Raw genomic sequence first — 20,474 nt, forward strand, 5'->3', positions numbered from 1 at the left:
AGAGAACAGGTCCAGATACCATCACAAAATAGCCTTTCCATTTGGTGTTTGAGTTGCATCTGACCAAACCTGGCTGTTATGATTAAGGAAAACCAAGCTCACCAGGTTGGTATCTACAAATCAAGGTTGAAAAATGGCATAAGAGTATTTTGCAAGTATACCTATTTGTGATTTTAGTTGAAATAAATACAGTATGAAACTATAAAAAAAAAGTAAGCAGCAGAGCAGCAGCACAAATCCACGGCAGTTTAAAAAAATATAGGGCATCTACAAAACTTTTGCAACAGAACAGTGGCAGACAGGATGGTAGTTTCATAAATTATAAAATTTAAAATGTCAGACAGCAATGCCCCAAACAGCACATAATGCAAAGACAAGAGGTGCAAGATGGAATTGTCCTTGAGCCCTTCCACCCACCCTTATGTTGCATATAGGACATGCACAGTTTAACAAACAAATCACTTCAGCGACAGGGACTGCCAATTGTGGCTGAAGCGATTGGTTTGTTTGGGCCCCCACAAAACAAGCTACCAACGGGCAACTGATGTTGCTGGCAATGATCTCTCTGTGCACAAACTGGCTTTACAGTGGCAAGATGTTGTCTCCATCTTCCGATTCCTCACCCTCATCAGTGTTTACTTCATCTTCACACAATTAATTTGTCCCCGATGGAATCCACCATTACAGCCTCAGGTGCCTCTGTAATTTTTGGATGTATTTGACGGTAAAGTTCTTTCTCTGGAAACTCGTTTCCACATTTTGAGGAAGTAGTCTCCTACGCCGATCGCTAACAAGGTTCCTGGCTGTGCTGAAAACTCTCTCAGAGTACACACTGGAGGACGGGCAGCTCAAGTAAAGCAAAGCCAGTTTGTGCAAGGACCTCCAAATTGCCTTTTTTCCTGCCAGTAGTGAAACGGACTGTCTGACATGCCTACTTGGATGCTGTCATTAAAATAGTCCTCAACCATTCTTTGAATGGTGACCATATCAGATTGAGTCATGGTCGAGGTCTCATTAATTGTAGGCAATTCTTTTAGACCCGACCAGATGTCAAAACTTTGTTGTGTTGACTCACCTGCATCACCAGTGGGTCTTTTTTGGGGAAATTTAGTTTTTTCTTGGCAGCCACACTTGCTGGAGAAACTGAAGGAGCAGCCATTGCTGCATCATGTGTCGCTTGAGCTGACAATTTGCTTACCAACAGCTCTTTGCATCTCTTCAGATCTGTGCCCGTTGGGAAGAAAGACACAACGTATGACTTAAACCTAGTATCGAGCATGGTCGCCAAAATGTATTGCTACAATTGGAAGATTCTGACAGCCATTGGATCCTGGTGAAGCGAATAAAGGACTTGATCTACCAGTCTGATGTGCTTAGCGGAATCTGTTCGTTTCAGCTCCTCCTTTTCCAACAGTCTAATGAGGGGAATTACCTGACTCAAGCTGGCAGGTGACTGTAATAAACTACTATTGCTTACAGATGTGAAGATTGTTGCGACCATCGGGGCTTGCGACGAGACCCTAAGGTTGGGTCTCGTCAACCGCAAGCCCCAGGGAGCTTCCTGTCTGATCGAGCAGGAAGCTTCCCACTGACATCATTGATGTCAGTGGGGCCGCCCCCAAACGGCAAGCGTTCTGTCGGGAACGCCCCCTGCCTGCCTCCCAAACGTGGCGAGCTATCACTCGCCATCGACAGCTCGCCCCCTTTGGTGCGAGACCCATGGCGATGGAGCGCCCGTCACTAGCCGTGTCTCGCGCATGTGCACGTCGGAGCCGGCTCCGACGTGCGCATGCCCAGTAGGGAAACATCGACCCGGTTGCGAGCGCTCAGTGCTTGTGACCGGGTCTGAATGATCCCCAGTGTCCCCGGTTAGGAGTTGCAACTTATCCAATCTCTATTTAAGTCTCCATTGTGCTATTTCTCTCTCTAACTCCACTGTTGTAGCAATTTGGCTGGCAGTTTTTCTTAATAGGGTGCCTTCCAGTGTTAATAGTCAGTACTGAGGCGAGCGGCTCTGGTACTATAATTGTGGATGGTAGTTAGCTGCAGTCTTTGGGACTTGAGGCTCAAAGTCTACCTGCTGACTGATTGTCTGAAGCTTTCACAAAGGGTCCGGTGTCTGCAGATTATCGCGTCTTTGGCTGCCGACTGCTGCCAGGTAGGTGCGCTGGTCTGGTCCTCTTCTTTGTTACCTCAGGACTGCAACTGCCAACTGCTGCTCCCTGCCATCTGACACTGGTCATGTGACCTGCTGCTCCTGACCTCTACAGCAGCTGCAGAGACTGCTGGGAATTGCCTATATAATGGCAAGTCGGACGTAATAACTCACATAGTGGGGTATTACATGACTACTTCGAAGGGTTTCAGCACTCTGCACAACACGGAAAGTATTTTCCACTGAGCTTGAGTAAGGTATATTCCCCCTCCTCTTCCTATGTCAAACTTCGTTGTGTAGCTTTGGATGGCTTTTTGCTGTTCCTCTATCTGCTCAAGCATATAAAGGGTGAAGTTCCTCATAAATTCAACATTTCTTGTAGGTGCTGCAATCTTCTAAATGCACCTGCTGAATGGCTCAAATGCCCAGAAATTTTGCGGGCCACGGAGAACATCTCCTGCACGTCCCTGTCATTTTTAAAAAAAAAATTGCACCACTAAGTTAATAGTGTGAACAAAACATCGGACATGTTCGAATTCACCCAGCTGTAATGCTCTCACAATATTGGTGACGAGGAGAGTCCAAGCGGGATAAGTCATTTTGCAATGACTTCCCTGAGTTTTTCTAAGAGGTTGTCAGCAGTATGCCTCTTAGTGAAACCGTTTGTACATGCCTGCCTCTGAATAAGCTGCTTTATCTTAGATGCTGTTGGTGCCGCTGAAGGCAATATACCCACCCAGTGGGCTGTTACAGTTATGTAATGTTGCTTTTGCCCTGTTCCGCTTGTCCACATATCTGTGGTTAAGTGGACAGTGGGTACAACGGCATTTTGGAGGACACTAATTTTTTTATTATTTTTAACGTCCCTGTACAGGTTGGGAATTGCTTTTCTAGTGAAGTGGAACCTAGATGAGATTTGGTAGCGAGGACAGAGTACCTCCATTAACTGTCTAAAACCCACTGCACTAATGGTGGATATCGGATGCACATATAATACCAGCATAGATGTTATGGCATCAGTGATCCGCTGTGCAACTGGGTGACTGCTGTCATACTTGCTCCGACGTGCTCATGCCCAGTACAATCCTTGCAAAGGATTGTTTAACAGCCAATTGTTTATTAGAACTACTACTAGTAGTCTTCCTGGTCCTCTTCTGGGATGAAGATCCACACCCAGTAGCAAGGACTGAGTTAGCCTTATCAAATTGGATGCAGGACTACTTCAGATCATGATTGAAGATATTGTTGATGAAGGTGTTGGTGGTGAAGATGCCAGGCTCTTGGATCTAGCAGAAAGAAGAGAGCTAGCTGATGCTGAACTCTTTGTTGTTACTTTTTTAGCCAAAGTTTCTGAACTTTGCAAACACTTTTGATGGAAGTGCTGTATATGATGTAACAGGGAGGAGGTTCCTAGATGGTTAGGGTCCCTACCTCTACTTACTCTGGTATGACAACGGGTACAGATGGCTTGACAATTGTCCGGATTTGGGTAGAAATGATTCCACACATAAGAAGTAGATTTTTTTTGTTTTATGCCCAAGAATGACAATGGGCTTTTCCTTATCTTGGGCAACAACTGTTTCCACTGGGGCTTGTTTTACACAAACAACATCATCAGCATCCTCATCATCAACATCCTTATTAGCGTCAGCTACACAAATATCCTCCTCATCCTGGTGCACTTCCACAGAAGCATCCTCAATTTCTATGTCAGCATGTTGACTTGTACTACTCATCCCCACATTTGCAGAGGATGCACAAGTTGTGAAATGAGGATCCTCTTAGAGTACAGTTTTGGAAATGTCAGGCTCACACATGGCACCCGCCGACAAACAGACTCTCCTTAAGTATTTTCATTTTTGTGAAACTACTACAGTGAGAAGGGCTTACATCTGTCACAAACCATTCTAGAGACCTCCGCCTCAGACCCCTGCATCTTCCCATACGTCTGTGCCATCGCTGTCCGCTGAGCCGTCACGCTGCTGTTCCAGTGATTTCTGATGCAGGGCCTCCACTTGAGGATCGTCTGCAGCATCCCCGCTGTTGCCTGAGTCCCTCTGCCGCAGATCCATGCACGCACGGTGCACCAGCATATAAGTTCCCTGGAACATGGACGCAGCCATCTTGGGCCAGGTCAGGTGATACTCGTGCATCCAGTCAGCAGCAGTCTCAAGTTGCTTCAGCCAATCCGCTTCAGCCTGATGGCATAAAAGACCTTCCTGTAACACATGTTGGTTGCGAGTGCAACAATGTCCATTGCTGCAGCGTGACCTATGTCCCAGCATAACAAAGCAATTACAGATTCTTCAGTTCAATACATGTTTCTCCAGTCCGGACACGATTACCAATTCTTCAGTTCAATCCACGTTACTCCAGTCCGGAGTCAATTACTAGTTCATCTAGTTCCAAGACTAGAGTTCCTTTTCTCAGTACAGAGACTATTCAGAGACTTTGACCTACAGTTCTATTCAGCATCTTCTATTTGCGTTATCTCTGCCCAGAGGATTCTAGTATTTCATCCTGTGTTGCATCCTCTCTTATTTCTACTGTATGAGCAGAAATTATATTAAACCATCCAGTTTCAAACCATCTACTGATCCTGGTGTCTCTGTCCAACACCCCAGTTCGGGTACACAACTCCAAGTTCCTCAGTCTGTGACAACATCATCATAAGAGGCAGAACTACCAGTCATAAATAAAGGCCAAGGCCGTAGCCTTTCCTTGCCACTTTGTGTGGCGAAAGGCACATTGCCAATTTTATGTCTTTCTGCAGCTGTTTTTTTCTTTACCAATGTAAAAGATTGGTTCTTTGATTTTAGATGCCCTGACATAAATGCTGTGCCCTTGGGCTTTAGTAGTTGACTTAGACAGACTAGTATCATCATGACTGGTGGCACTGGCAGCAGCTCCAGCACTAGTATGTGGTTCCTGATCTCTCAACTGATCGTTCTCCATATCAACAAACACAAATGAAGTGGGGTACAGCACACACGTCAATTTGTACCAATTTTAAATATTACAATGCGGTATCAATGACCTACAGTGTCACAATATGTTTTGAGTAAGAAAAGAATAACTCACAGCGCTACAACATAGTGTCAGAAGTTTTTTTATGAATAAGAATAACACACTGCGCTATGACTTATAGTGTCACAATATGTGGATGATAAACTGCCTGGTCGGCAGTGTCACCGAATAATAATAGCATAGCTAGCACACACACACACAAAATAAAATCTTTTTATTTTTTGTGTTATGATCATTATTAATTTTAATAAACTTTATTTTTTTACACTGGGGAAGAGCACCTCTGGATTGACAGAGCACCCCTTTATGTACTTCAGCCATAGCCTCTTTATGGATAGGACAACACAGCAGCACCTCTTTATGTACTGCAGCCCCAGGTCCTTTATGGACAACACAGCAGCAGCCCTTTATTCACTGCAGCTGCCCCAGCCCCTTGATTGACAGGACAACAGTGACACAGCAGCACCCCCCTTTATGTACTGCACCCTTGAACAGACAAAGCAGCATAGAGCCCGTCTGTTCTCTGTACACTGGGCCTGATTCCGAGCCGGACGCTCTGACCAGAGCGCTCGCTCTGAATCAGGGCCCTCCTACCTAAAAATGGAGCGGCCTCTTGGACGCTCGCATAGCTGTGGGTTACCACCCACAGCTTATGCGAGCATCCATGATGATGGTCGCGATGGTCAAGACCATCGCGACCATCGGGCTTGCGACGAGACCCTGTGGTAGGGTCTCGTGGCCGCAAGCCCTGGAGTGATTTTGCCTCTATCAGAGCCAAAATCACTCCCACTGACATCACTACTGATGTCAGTGGGGCCGGACCCAGACGGTAGGCGTTCCCATGGGAACGCCTCCGTCTGGCAGCCACGCCCACCAAAGGGGGCGTGCTGTCAGTCACCATCGACAGCACGCCCCCTTTGGTGCGAGACCCGGAGCGACAGCTTGGCTGTCGCTATGCGGGTCTCGCGCATGCGCACGATGGAGCTCCCTCCGTCGTGCGCATTAGGGCACCATCGACCCGCTTGCGAGCATCCTGTGCTCGCGAGCGGGTCTGAATTAGGCCCACTATCCACAGCCGGAGTGAAAATGGCGCAGATCACCGGTACCTTTATAGAATCAAAAACCCGCGAGAATCCAACAGCGTGAGGATGATGTTTTGGATTCTGAGTTAGGGCCATATTCAATTAGCGGCGAAAACGGCAAATTTTGGCCAAAAAAACTCTGGTTTTAACATATTGGGTCTGATTTTTTGGGAGGTATGGATGCGTCAAGTGTTTTAAACACAGCAGGCGGTTTCTTAATGGTTTTTAAAATTTAATTTTTACGACACGAAAATATACTTCCACCCATTTTACTGTACCCCCCCAATTACGTGGAACAGTAATTTAGTGGTAAAAAAATAGCTTTCTATCATTTTCAACTATATTTTTTTTCCGGCCAAGATGTTTTTTTAAAAGTACGCATCATACAATCTTGTGTCCAGAGGGTTCTGAAAGAAATCCCCAAATTTTTAGCCAAAAATAAGGATTTTACTTTACTATTTTTTTTTCTCCTGGTCTGGGATGGAGAAAGCTTTTTCTCCAGTGTTTTTTCTCCATTTTCGCCTGTTTGCCGTTTTTTTGTTGAAAATGTTGCCATTTTTCCCCACGAAAAACAGCTGTTTTTGCAGTTAATTGAATACTGCCCTTAAGCAGGAAAGCCATATTCGGATACTACTCGGAATCCCATATGTTCGGGTGGGTTCCGTTCTCTTGAGAACCGGACCTGCTCATCTCTACTGCTAACATAGTAGCAGCTGCAATAGCCCTAATATGGCAATGCAACAGGAGGCGTCATGCATTACTGATCCAAATTGCATTATAGAATGCAGCACTGGATCATCTGCGATCCCTTCGGACGGCTAAATGACCCATGGGGGTCACGCAATCCGGCCGCCGCAGATGCACAAAAGAGCCCAGGAAATCTCTATCAGCGAATGGAGATCCTGGCCTCGTCACTCCACCCCAACTGCGCCGACACATCTCCGTTTAAGGAAATGGAGGTCATCGCTGCTCCCTCCTCGCCCAGCAGCAGAATGTCAATCACTGACAGTCTGCTGCCAAGCTCCGTGCGACATCACATAACCGTACTACACATGTGCAGAAAGGGTCCGGTGCATACGCAGAATCCCGACCATTGGGTATCTGCGTGATTTCTTCCCTGCGTCCTCTGCTGAATCAGGCACTTAGAGTTGTATCCATTGTGACACAATCACAGACTGAAAGTGAAACCACTGTCCGCTTGCAGGGGGCATCGACACTATGCGCACCTCAGAATGAAGCCCATACTGCTATTTTAGGAAGACATGGTGCGTAAACGCAGGATTTACTGTGGGGTATATATTTATACACACATAGAGTATACACGTGCCCTGGGCTGAGAAGAGACTGGCGGCCACTGTGTGTGAGGATGGAGGAAGCTGCTCCGGCCATAGATCTGGTGTATCTGAGTACACTCCAGGATGGAAATGCTCTGTATCAGTATTAAAAAAATAATCGGCGCCATTAGCAAAAGACACAGCTGCGTCTACGTCCAACTCAGACTACAGCCCACCCTCCCCCAGTAAAATCCATCATAGGGAGTGAGTGTTCCTATTAGAAGCGCAATCTGCTAATCATAGCCAGGCAGACAGTCTAGACCACAATTAGCAGAGAGAGCGCCTCCAATGGGAACTCCCTTTCCTGCCTTGCCGTGATCCCTATCCAGCTTCTATTGGTTGCAGCTGATGCGAAGAAGCACTGGCTTCTAGGGACTGCATGCACCGGTCATGGGCCCTGCCAGGAGCCGAAGATAGCAGGATCCAGTCGGACCGCTGACTGTAGGAGCCACCTCTGATTAGCTTGGAGGGAGATGGGAACTAGAAGATAATGAGAGTGATTTTTGGTCAGAATTACTTTTTAAAATAGAGCCCCTGCATTCAGGATAGATTGTAGAGGTGTAAGTCTTGTTAGGGGTAGACAAGCAATAAAGTAATTGCAATAGTCAATGCAGGAGGTGAGCACAGTGCAAAGTATTACTGTTTTTCACTGCTGCATTAATATTAGATAAATACTGATCACTTAAAGGGTATTAGTTTATTATGAATGGGTAATGCCAGAGATAAATGAGAAACATTTAGGAAGCCCCATAAAGTCCATGCACAGGGCAAAGCGCTCTGCCCGTTGTTGATGGCACATTTAGGTGACACGACTCAGACTGCATGTTTGGGAGGGGAGAGGTGAGGACCAACATCATCCTCACTGAAGGCGAAAGCACATTGTTTCCTAAGCCCTGTGAGACTGAGTAGTGCTCTAATAGAGGATGTACTGAGAACGTTGACATTCTGAAATTCAACATTGTACATGTCAGCATCTTCACAATTTCTACATGTGAAATTCTGACATTCTTCTGCATTTAGGCTGCAGCAACAGAGAGCTAAGTTTAGGCTGCGGCAGCGGAGAGTTAGGTTTAGGCTGCAGCAACAGAGGGCTAAGTTTAGGCTGCGGCAGCGGAGGGTTAGGTTTAGGCTGCAGCAGAGGGGTTGGTTTAGACTGCGGCAGCCAGTGACCTGCGGTGAGGTAAATGGCTGGGGAGGCACTAGCTAGTATCAGAGCCAGATTTACAGCTACATATATGAACCCGAGGGTTCATGTGGGCATTATACAAAGGTGCAGCAGTATATAGTGCTGGAAATTTGGTGTGTTTTTATAGGTATGTGCGCAAAAGGTAGACAAGGGAGGCAGTGCCTCACCTGCCATACACTTTACACACCAGAGTTTTGACTATAAAAATTATTAGAATAATAAAAAGAAGATATTTATAATATTTTCTTAATATTTTTTTGGAAGTAATCAGAATGTCACTGCTGGCCCAGATAAGTCACTATTAGACCACCAAGGACGTTTTGTCAATAATTTATCAGTGCCACTGCCGACATGATGAATGTAGACATACTATGCCACACCCTTCTAATCGCATCCTGACTACAGTCTGTGCACTCTCCACACAATAACAATGGGAGGACAAAAAAAAATGTTTGTGTCACGCAAGACGCGCTCCGGCCAATCAGAAGAGCAAATCAAGGCATGGGGAGTAGGATACGTTTCCACTCTCCCCTGCTCCACAGCATACCTAACTTCCACCTGCCCCCTGGCTTCCTGGTGCCTCAGGAGTCAGGAGCAGACAGGCTGCTGCAGCAGTGCCTACGTCTCAGCCTCATGACGCCCCCCCGATCCGGATCGGCCTCGGATCGGGGGGGCTCGGGGGGGTTTGGATTTCAGAAATCCGAACCCGCTCACCTCTAAAGTAATCTACAATGGGCAAAGAGAATAAGGGCAAAATGGGTGTTTGCTATGTAAAGAACACCTAGGAGTGTGTGCTTTGGGTACAATAAGGCTCATTTACATTTACTTTTAAATGTATGTTACTCTTCAGTGTGTTATAGCAAAAACGAGTTTGAGAACCACTGGACTAGATAAAGATACATTATACCTAGGGCCACCATCAGTGGAGTCCTGGGTCTAGACAGAGATGGGGGTCCACCCCTGGCTCCTATCTCCGATACCTGGAGAGCTACACAGTGACGGAACTCCCTAAGGGGTCTATTTACTAAGCCTTGGATGGAACTAAAGTCAACGGAGATAAAATTCCAGCCAATCAGCTTCTAACTGCCATGTCACAGGCTGTGTTTGAAAAATGAGTTAGGAGCTGATTGGCTGGTTCCTTATCTCCGTTGACTTTGTCTCCATCCAAGGCTTAGTAAATAGACCCTTTAGTCACCGATGCAAGTAATACTCATTCACTTCCCTGTTTACATCTCTGTGGTTACGGACCGGAAGTGACAAGGCGCTCACTGAGATTGGAGCATCGGACAATAGCCACGGCACAGTCAGAACTGTTGTAACGTCCTCTGTCGTAAGGCCAAGTGAGACCAGCAAACTGCTTCGGTTACTATGGAAAAACCGGAAGTAGGGATATTGTCGACAGTACTGTTTGGCCAGACACAGCAAAGGGTAATGGGATTTGTAGTTGATTGATGTATAGGGATCAGCTGTGCCCGAGTTTATGGGATTGGTTGTTGGGGTTTTTTTTAAGGTAAATCAGGACCAGGAGTGTCAGTCACACTTTGAACTAACCTCGAAACCTGAAACACATAGGTGTTTCTGACGGAGAAACCAGGTGGCAAGCGGGACACAGCTTCCGGCAAAAAGTGGAGTGGAGCTTGGATAAGTGAAGGATCAGGGACCTGCACTGCCACATTGGACTTTATCATAAGCACTCCAAGAACTGTCCGTTCTTTCCTCCATCCGGTAATTGTTGTCCTCACAGCCATTTGGGGATATCTGTTTGTGCTGAATGCCTGATTGTTTTAAATGATCTATTAAATTGTACTTCACTATAATATTTTTTTCTCTGTTTTATTGACATTTGGTTATAAGCCTATGAGGGGACTAAGGGCCTGATTCATTGCCGATCTCAACTGCGATTATGCACGCAATTGGTCGATTGTTGCATTCTGTGCATGCGTATGCATAGACTCCACTGCGATCGGGATAGTGATCACAGTAACTACGGAGACCCATCAAGTGATTGACAGGAAGTACCCTTTGGGGGCGGCCAGGAAAATGCAGGTGTGCCAGTGCATTTGAATGCCGTTGCAGGGGCGTGCATAAATTAGTCATTGCGATGCCCCACGCAGCTCGGGCATTCACTGCGTGCGATGAGGTTAGCAAATTCTGAGTAAGGTCAGAGCTTGTACAAGTGTGCATGAGGCTGCGATGGTACTCGATGTTACCGATGGTTTCACAGTCTTGCTAAGTATTACGGATGTGTGTAAGGTAAAGTGAGCGTCCTTATGTTGGGCTGCGTATGGCATCGCGAGTGCAATCATTAGCATATCTTCGCAGTGAGACTGCCGATTCTTACTGAATCAGGCCCTATGTCGGAAGACCATCTCATTTAAATGATTGGTGGATGATAGATCATAACCAGCAAAGAAACACTCTCTTGCTGTTCATGTAGATTAGCACTGTTTGAATGATTACTATTTTTTGTAAAACTAACCCCCCCCCCCCCACGGCCTAACACTAACCCCCCCCCCACGGCCTAACACTAACCTCCCCCCCCCACGGCCTAACACTAACCTCCCCCCCCACGGCCTAACACTAACCCCCCCCACGGCCTAACACTAACCCCCCCCCCCCCACGGCCTAACACTAACCCCCCCCACGGCCTAACACTAACCTCCCTCCCCACGGCCTAACACTAACCTCCCTCCCCACGGCCTAACACTAACCTCCCTCCCCACGGCCTAACACTAACCCCCCCCATGGCCTAACACTAACCTCCCTCCCCACGGCCTAACACTAACCTCCCTCCCCACGGCCTAACACTAACCTCCCTCCCCACGGCCTAACACTAACCTCCCTCCCCACGGCCTAACACTAACCTCCCTCCCCACGGCCTAACACTAACCTCCCTCCCCACGGCCTAACACTAACCTCCCTCCCCACGGCCTAACACTAACCTCCCTCCCCACGGCCTAACACTAACCTCCCTCCCCACGGCCTAACACTAACCTCCCTCCCCACGGCCTAACACTAACCTCCCTCCCCACGGCCTAACACTAACCTCCCTCCCCACGGCCTAACACTAACCTCCCTCCCCACGGCCTAACACTAACCTCCCTCCCCACGGCCTAACACTAACCTCCCCCCCACAACCTAACAATAACGTTAACATTCTGACAATGTTGAAATTTCACGCATTACTAATCACACTGCCAAGCCTCATCTCCTATGCCCTCTGCTCCTTAGTGTTACTACTGTTCTAGAGCTGGATGACTGAGCACGTAGACAATACGCTTTTTGTTGCACTCGTTTCCTCCGTAAGTTTGAGGAGCAAATCGGTCCACCTCTAACTGATCCCCATTACATGCAATTCTTTCCACTGATTTTTATTCTCTTGGCTTTAGATGTGAATATTTATTGAAGAGGAGATTACAATGCACACATGTTAACTCATATTTAGTAAACCCAATATGATAGGGGTGACTGTGTTTGTTAATTGCCAATATTGGAAACTTCCCTTCCAGGAGACTTCCTGGGGGGGTGAATATGGGGGTGGCCAGTGTTAGGGGTGTGGGCAGCAAATAGTTTTACTTGGACCCACCACCGGGTGATGCAATGCCACGAATTGCTGTATTATTCTCACAGCCCCGCCCATTACACTAGGATGGGCGCAGGATGCTGGAGGGTGCCAAACACAGATGTCCATGGAGCTCCCCAAAAATGTCAGTCTCCTGGACATTCCTGGAATGTTAGCAAGTTTGTGGTGCTTTAATGTCCACCAAGACAGACATGTATAATGTACATGGATGCACCAGTTCAGCGACTATAATAAAGTGCTGACAGCTATGCAAATCTTGACTATATCATTATGTGGGAATGAGGTACACGCATGGTAGTTGCTATAGTGGGCGCAGGGGGTGCCATTGCTATGGGTCCCAGAGGCTTAGGGGGTCCCAGACTCTGGTCATTAAGTAGTCTATCAGGTTTCCAAAAATGGCCGCTAAGAAATCTGGTCTGGCCCGTTGCCTGGCCTGAAAAAGGAGAGTCGTCAGCGCTCATATAGAGAGCAGTCTCTTACTCTCCCCCTCAGTAAAGCTCCGCACTGATGGGATCTATCTCCCGCACTCCAATTTCACCCTCACAGGTACAGCTGAGCTAATCAGTGAGCCCGGCACTTTCGGATAGTAGCTTCTCCTTGGTTACAGCCTTTGAAGTGAGCTGGGGGTTGATCTTTGTGATTTATTATTGTTCCAGAAAGCAGCAGTGTATAGAAATTAAGAAAGTGGAATTTCCATCATTAGGAAGTATCCCCCTCAGGTAGGAGCTGGTTGGTCCCCACCCCTTCACTCCGTCTTTACACTCACTGTAAACTGAAATCTTCTCAGCTGTGGAGGGTCTGCAGACGGGGCTGCCAAGTAAGATTCAAATTCTGCCAATAGGGATGGAGCACTAGATAAGGCATTATCTACTATAGTGACATTCCATTTTCAGCGAGGTGTGTGTGTGTGTGTGTGTGTGTGTTTTAATGTGAGGGGGCACTATAATGTTGCATGATACAAACTGGAACATGATGACATTGTATGGCATCATATGAACTGGTGGCACAGTGTGGCATAATGTCTGCTGGTAGCACTACAATGTGGAATATTGTGAACTGGAGGCACTACAATGAGGCAAAAGATGAACTGGAGCCACTGTGTGGTGTAATGTGAACTACAGCACTACTATGGAGCAAAAAATTAACTAGAGTCCTACTGTGAGACATAAATTCAACAATGGTGTAACTATGGGGCATAAAATTAACAACTACTGCGGAGAGAGTTGTCTAGAAGCATTAGGATGGGGCCCCTTCAGAATGCTGCTATGGTGCCCACAAAGTTCTAGCTACACCCCTGGGTACACGTTTCTCAATCTCTTACATTCTCACATATACTGTATATGCCTCATGCCTTGTTTGTGTGTCCACCAGGTCACATACTTCTCTTCAGTGCAGCTGTGTAGCAAAGAAAGCCTTTAGCTGTGTCTATAGAACAATGTAAATAGCTGACAAGACCTAAACTAATGAGCCTTTTAGTATTTTTCTGCTACAGTCACAAATATTTTGTTACGGTTTTTAAAACTAAACATGGCTTTTATTGTTATGATCTATTTACAGCTTGTTGGTTTTTCTTTATAGTTTAATCAATGTGACAATTTATGGCTTGCTTTCTCCAGCATTTTTAAAGGAACTAAATAGTCGATAATCTGTCCTGGTTCAGCATTAGAGAACCCCAGCACTAATCTCTGCTTCCACATGTCGTTATACACAGCAATGGTGAGCATTCTGTTATTTAGGAGGGTGCTCCCCCCCGTCACTGGGTTATTTTATAGTCAGAACTGCTCGCAAGATTGCGGTAGGAAAAACCAACCACAAGAATAGCGAGCAGTTCATACGCTGGTCGATGTACTCGATTAATCTAATAAATAGCGGACATGACGTAGAATGCGAGCGGCCAGGGGGCGTAGTTTTCCAAAAAACGACCGCAAGTTTTGTTCGCTCGTTCAGACCTAGAGGCGTGAACAGACCGCAAAGAGCGAACTGTTCATTTGAATAGCCACCCCTTTTTTCTGAACGAGCGAGTGCAAATAGCGTCCGGCTCTGAATGAGGCTCTTTGTTCAGTGATCATGTGCTGCAGTATTGCTTATTCACAATATGAACACCTGGCTGATGCTAGGCATACACGTCCAGACCGACAGACATTTTATCTGGCTGGCATGCCAGCCTCAGATGTCCGCGGCATACACTGAGATTACTGAGTTTATAAGCCCGACATCTGCGCTCCGCCCCCAGGGGAGGAGACATTTCCCTGTTCCTTCCATGGGAAGGAACACGGGAGATATCTTTGTCGGCCGCGGCTGGGCATACGCTGCCCGATGTGGCCGACAGTTTTACCCCATAAATATCGTATTGGACGGCATGCTGAACAATCCGGCATGCCCGACCGAGCAATATTTAACACTCGGTCGCCCGCACGCACGCTACAATTATCGGGGCGATCCGCGGATATGGAGCGGATCGCCCCGATAATTGTAGCATGTATGGCCAGGTTGAGTGAGGCTCTGATACGCGCACCCAAGTACTCTACATACACTCCTCAAAATATTCCCTGCACACCACTATATACTCTATTCACAAGAATATAGTATGGAACATTATTTACTACTGTCCTAGCTTTACCCCACTTTACTTTCACCTTTTAGTCCATTGAATAATTGTGTGGGGCAGACAAACTGCCACAACATGAGCGATTTCTGGAACAATGACATGGTGCTTATTTTCCACATCAGGTTGTGGCATTTCAGCCATTGTATTCTACAACAAAGTCACTGCTTAGTCTGCTTTTTCTTTTCTTGTAGACGTATGCCCTTGTAAAATGGAGCTATTGTGGATTGTATATGTTATTATACACTAACTATTTCCATACACAATTCATTATGTTGATACTCACTATGTCCACAGTGAGTATGTAGACATGACAATGCAGGTGCTGGGATCCCAACATGGGTGTAATGATGTTTAGAGCATGTTTAATGTTACAACACTCTCACGGCATTGTCATGTCGGCATACTGCGTACGTAGTGCGTGTCAACATGCTGACCGCATCCCATTCCTAGACAGTTATGTTCGTGTAGTACAAATATACATCAACCTTTAAAGATGGAACTCACGGTATATAATAACAATGAGGAATAGCCATTAACAAGCAGTTATACACCTGGCAATAATATAGTAATTAACCTAGGTACACACTGTAAAGGTGCCCATCCACTAGACGATTAGGTTGAGCGATTGAGCGACAATGATTGTTCAGTCGTTCATAAATCGTTTGCTGATAGTTTGCAAAAATGTCTAAAATGACCAGCGATGCGCGTGCCTGCTGGTTGTTTAGACATCTATCATCGTGCAAACATCTATCATTGAGCATGTTTGCAGATGATTGTTGAGCCTGCACTGAACGACAGCTCGTTTGGTGCAGGCTCATCATAGACTGACAAACAACTGCACGATTACAATGTCGTAATCGTGCAGTCTTTTGCCTGTCTTCTAGTGGATAGGCACCTTCAGATTATCTGTCCAATCTGACTATTCGTAACAGAAATCTGGTAATGTATGGGAGCAAATGACAATCGGCCATTTGCTCCCAAACACCGGAAAACTGATGAAGCAAATGGATTTAACCAATTTGTCCGAATGACCTTTTCTGTCTGTTTTGGAACTAAATGGTCGATTGTCATTTGCTCCCATACATTACCAGATTTTCGTTCCAACCAGCCAGATTAGACAGATAATCTTATAGTGCATACCTAGCTATAGCCAGCAATCATTCAAGTCTAGGTGGAGGGCCTAATACTGGCAGTATTCACATTTAGACCTACAGGCAGAGACCATAACCTGATGAACGTATAAGTGCATAACAGTAAATATTATAAAAATCACAGTTAGTCACATTTTCGCGGCCCTGCCCAATGATGCCAGACGCATACACCCTACAGAACAACTAATTCTTTATGCCAGTGGTTCCCAAACGCTGTCCTCAAGGCTCCCCAACAGTTCAGGTTTTAGAGATATCATTGGTTGAGCACAGGTGACTTCTTTTTAGTACCTCAGTCAATTTGATTTAACTACCTGTGCTCAACCATGGATATCTTTAAAACCTGAACTGTTTGGGAGCCTTGAGTACAGCGTTTGGGAACCTCTGCTTTATACTGTTCTATACATCCAGCACACACGCCAAAAGGCATGTTCTTTGTATTACAAGTCATTTTTTATTAATGAATTATTAGTTAATTATTTAAATGGGCATTTCACAACAGTGAAAGATGGAGTTAATTTTGCTAGTACTATTCTATTGTGCTCTGTACAGACCTAGAACTCTATACCTATCGACATGACCTGACCACTGAACCTGATCCTACTACAATTATATTCCAGTCTATACAGATAAAGAACATTACACTTACACAGGACATGATCACAATACAGTTCTATTACACTAATGTGACAGAACGACATGCTGGCATTATCAAAGAAGGTTAAGGCCACATGCACTGTACCGTGATATGATAAATTACTGTCTTTTTTTTACATAGACCCAGTGGTTCTTAAACTTAGTGCTCAATGCACCCTAACAGTCCAGGTTTTAATGATATCCATACTTGAGCATAGATGGATAAATCAAATTGACTGAGATACTAATTAAGCTGCCTGTGCTCAAGAATAGATATCCTTAAAACCTGGATTGTTAGGGTGTCTTGAGGACCAAGGGCCTGATTCAGCTTGGGGTTGCAGGTCTGCGTTCACACGCACCCGGTCGATGTTTGCGTTCTGCGCATTTGTATGCACCGCAGTGCGCAGGCGCGAACCAACCGCTGCAAATATGAACGCAGCAGATGTGCAAAGACGCAAGGAAATGAGTGACAAGAAGTGCCTTTTAGGGGTGGAGAGAGGGGTGGTCAAAGGAACGCAGGCGTGCCCGTGCGTTTGAACGCCGTTACAGGGGCGTGCATAATTAAGCCCCAGTGACTGCATACGCAGCTAGAGCTCTGCATGGCGGCAGGAAGCTTCGCAGGTTGTGAGGCATGTCATGCTCAACCACAACTCTGCGTATGGGTTGGATGAACTCGATGGTACCGATGTTTTCGCTGACTTGCGGATATATGTAATGGGAAGTGGGAGGCTTTATAAGCTGGGGGCGTCTTGGTATAGTGCTGTGATCGCATTCATTTGCATATTTTCGCAGTGAGCGGGTGAGTGGATTGCAGTCTTGCAGTCCTTGCTGAATCAAGGCCCAAGTTTGGGAACCTCTGCATTAAACTTTGTATGCAAGGGTGTGTTTGTACAAATATATTCTAAGCTGTTATCTTGCCATATCCAGAAGTCCTCATGTTAGGAATGTCATATTGGTACATATAGAATTATAAAATGTACATAACCATATTCTGTGTTCTGTGATGGTCAAGCTTAGACTGACAATTTCCAGGTCAACTACCAGTTATGTTGACATTAGTATGTACAGTGACAAGTTATTGTAGGTGTCTGCTCACCTAGACAAAGGAATTCTATTCAAACAGTGTCATAAGTGGTGAAATGACTAAGGGCTCTATTTACTACAATCCGCATATTGAATGCGGATTTTAGTGTGATATTACCGAGTGAATTCGCATTGCGAATTCAGGTAATATCACAGGGATTTACTATAAATCCCTTGCAGGGACAGAGCTTGTGATAAAGCTCTGTCCCTGCGGATCCCATCCGCACTCTAGTCGCGGTATTTTCGGAAAAAATACAGCGACTAAGAGCCCGCGCATGCGCCGACCCACCGTCGCTGCTACCCCCCACCGACGCTAAGCCCCGCCCCCCACGATAGCGGACCCCCGCGAACCCCCCCCCTCCCTTCATTACACTTACCTGCATCCTCCTGGCCTCCGGTGATCTTCTCCGGGCTTCCCGATCAGGTGATCTCCCATGCTGCACTGGGACCCGATCACCTGATGACCGGGCCGCAGTGCACTATGGGAGACCAGCTGACCGGAGAGGAGCAATCACCGGAGGTCCGATCACCGGTGCCTGGATTCAGGTAAGTAAAAAAAAAAAATGTTTCAATTTTTTTTTTCTTTTTTTTACAGCAATCAGCTTGCGGTCTGTTTAGACCACATAGCTGATTACTGGTACCGGCTCCCGCCTCTGCTCTCCCCGTTAGAGCAGAGTGGGAGCCCGGTAACCGGGGGAGACCCTGGATACCGCCACCTCCAGGTGGCGTTATTATCACAGGGCTTCCCCCGGTATTTTTTTACAATTTATTTTTAGTAACTCTGGTCGGATCACATTTCCCATTACAATTATGGGAAATGCAATCTGCTTTACTAAAAATAAGTGATACTAGGGGTTGGAGTAGAATTTTACTAATTCTACTCCAATTGCCCTGTAATAACGGTGTTCTGCCGGGAGTCTGTGTCAGAGCAGCAGCCGGAGGAGGGACCAGGGACCTACCTTGGGAGCCAAGGAGGTCCTGCCCAGCTGAAAGCAGGTAAATATATCCCGCTGTACGCCACCTGAGAGTGGTGTATAGTAACACCATCCAATTCCGAAAATACATAATTTTTGGAATTTGATGTATAGCCTAATTTCTACGTGGAAATGAACGCAGACTCAGTGATATCTCCTGTGTTAAGTGTGTTATTGAATACTAAAAAAACGGTAATTACGGAAAATTTCCTTATAACCGTTATTTTAGTGTTGATGAATAGGCCCCTGAGTGACACGAAAGTGATGGGAGACTGTGGCATAGTTTGAGGATTCACTGGACAGCGCTCGCAAGTTAAGTACAAATTTTGTATTTTATTTCTTTCAAGTTCTCCCAAACGTGTTTGGTTTTGGGTTGATTTATTTCTTTAACCACTTGCCTGGCATGGTCGCAACAGTTGTGACCACACCAGGCTGGAGTTTAACTGACATGGTTGTAATGGTTACGACCAGTCAGAAACGCCCACTAGGCGGTTGCAGGATGCCAATCTTCCCACACCCGCCTATATCAGAGGGACCTCCTGGTCGCTCTACACCCATGGCTCCCCCTCGTTTGTGTCCCCATCACTACTGGCCACAGTGATCGGGCACCCGGCATCATCACCCTCCCAGCGCGGCTGCAAGGACAGAAATGGTTGCTGCTGTGTCCTGATCACTGTGGCCAGCAGTGATCGGGAAGCTGGTTTAAAAAAAGGCGGTAGCCGCGGCGCCCTCTAGTCCAGCCACTATATCCAGCCCCCTCCCAGCGCGGCTGCCTTGAGTCTGTCTGACTGTCATTGGCTGGCTGGCAAAACAAACACACTGCGCTTACTGCAGTCTGCCCTACAGTAATCATCGGCGGGCCACGGGTTGAAGAACCCTGCTGTAATGTATGAGCGCAAATTGGTGGATTGAGGAATCTTCAAATGGCAGGAGGGGGAATCACAGAATCTGTGTTTTGTTCTTAGATTGCTGTTGCATGGGTTCATTAAGACGAACAGCGACTCCTGTACACAGCAGGGTATAGCCCTTGTTCAGGATCAAGTGAATGCTAATTACCTTTCCTGTGAGTAAGCCAGGCTATAAGAGGATTATCCAGTGTAACGTGTAGTTTTCAGCAGAGAAAATGCATTCTCTTGTAATGAGTTATACTAATGAAACTGCAGTGTGCTCTGTAACTACAGTAGGGTATTGCTATAACATTGCTACTACCAGGTGGAGGTGTTTATCTATTTATATATATTCACATGTACTTGAAGTCATTAAGATGTTTTGGGGAAACTATATTATAGCTGGTGGGGAGTGTAGGTGTGGTTACATTATTATTGTTATGTTGACAGGTGGATTTATATGTAAATACAGATGTGTCCACATATACCTATCCTCCGTGCGCTAGAAGTCACATTACACACCTCTTGAGCTTCTCCTTACTTTATTTTCATCTACTTCTTAGTCCCCACTAACACTTGGTTGCTTATGCTCTGATGCTTATCTGGGTGTTATAGTCACCAACGTAGCAATGTATATTATACATGTCCTTGTCCTGCATTGTATTGTATTGGACTGTAAGTCACTTTTTTGGTTATGTACTTTGTAAGGCGCTGCGGAACACTTTTGGCGCCATATAAATAAACGATAATAATAAGTATAAAGCATGAGCA

At 46.1% G+C, this 20,474-nt stretch overlaps 1 protein-coding gene across 1 annotated transcript in view; it reads left to right on the plus strand.

Moving 5' to 3' along the window:
• ATP8A2 (ATPase phospholipid transporting 8A2) overlaps positions 1–20,474 on the plus strand; it is a 758,530-nt gene that overhangs the window by 70,965 nt on the left and 667,091 nt on the right. The window lies entirely within an intron of this gene.

This window comes from Taudactylus pleione, unplaced genomic scaffold (assembly GCF_031769625.1).
Source record: "Taudactylus pleione unplaced genomic scaffold, aTauple2 ptg000043l, whole genome shotgun sequence".
NCBI classification, from domain to species: Eukaryota; Metazoa; Chordata; class Amphibia; order Anura; family Myobatrachidae; genus Taudactylus; species Taudactylus pleione.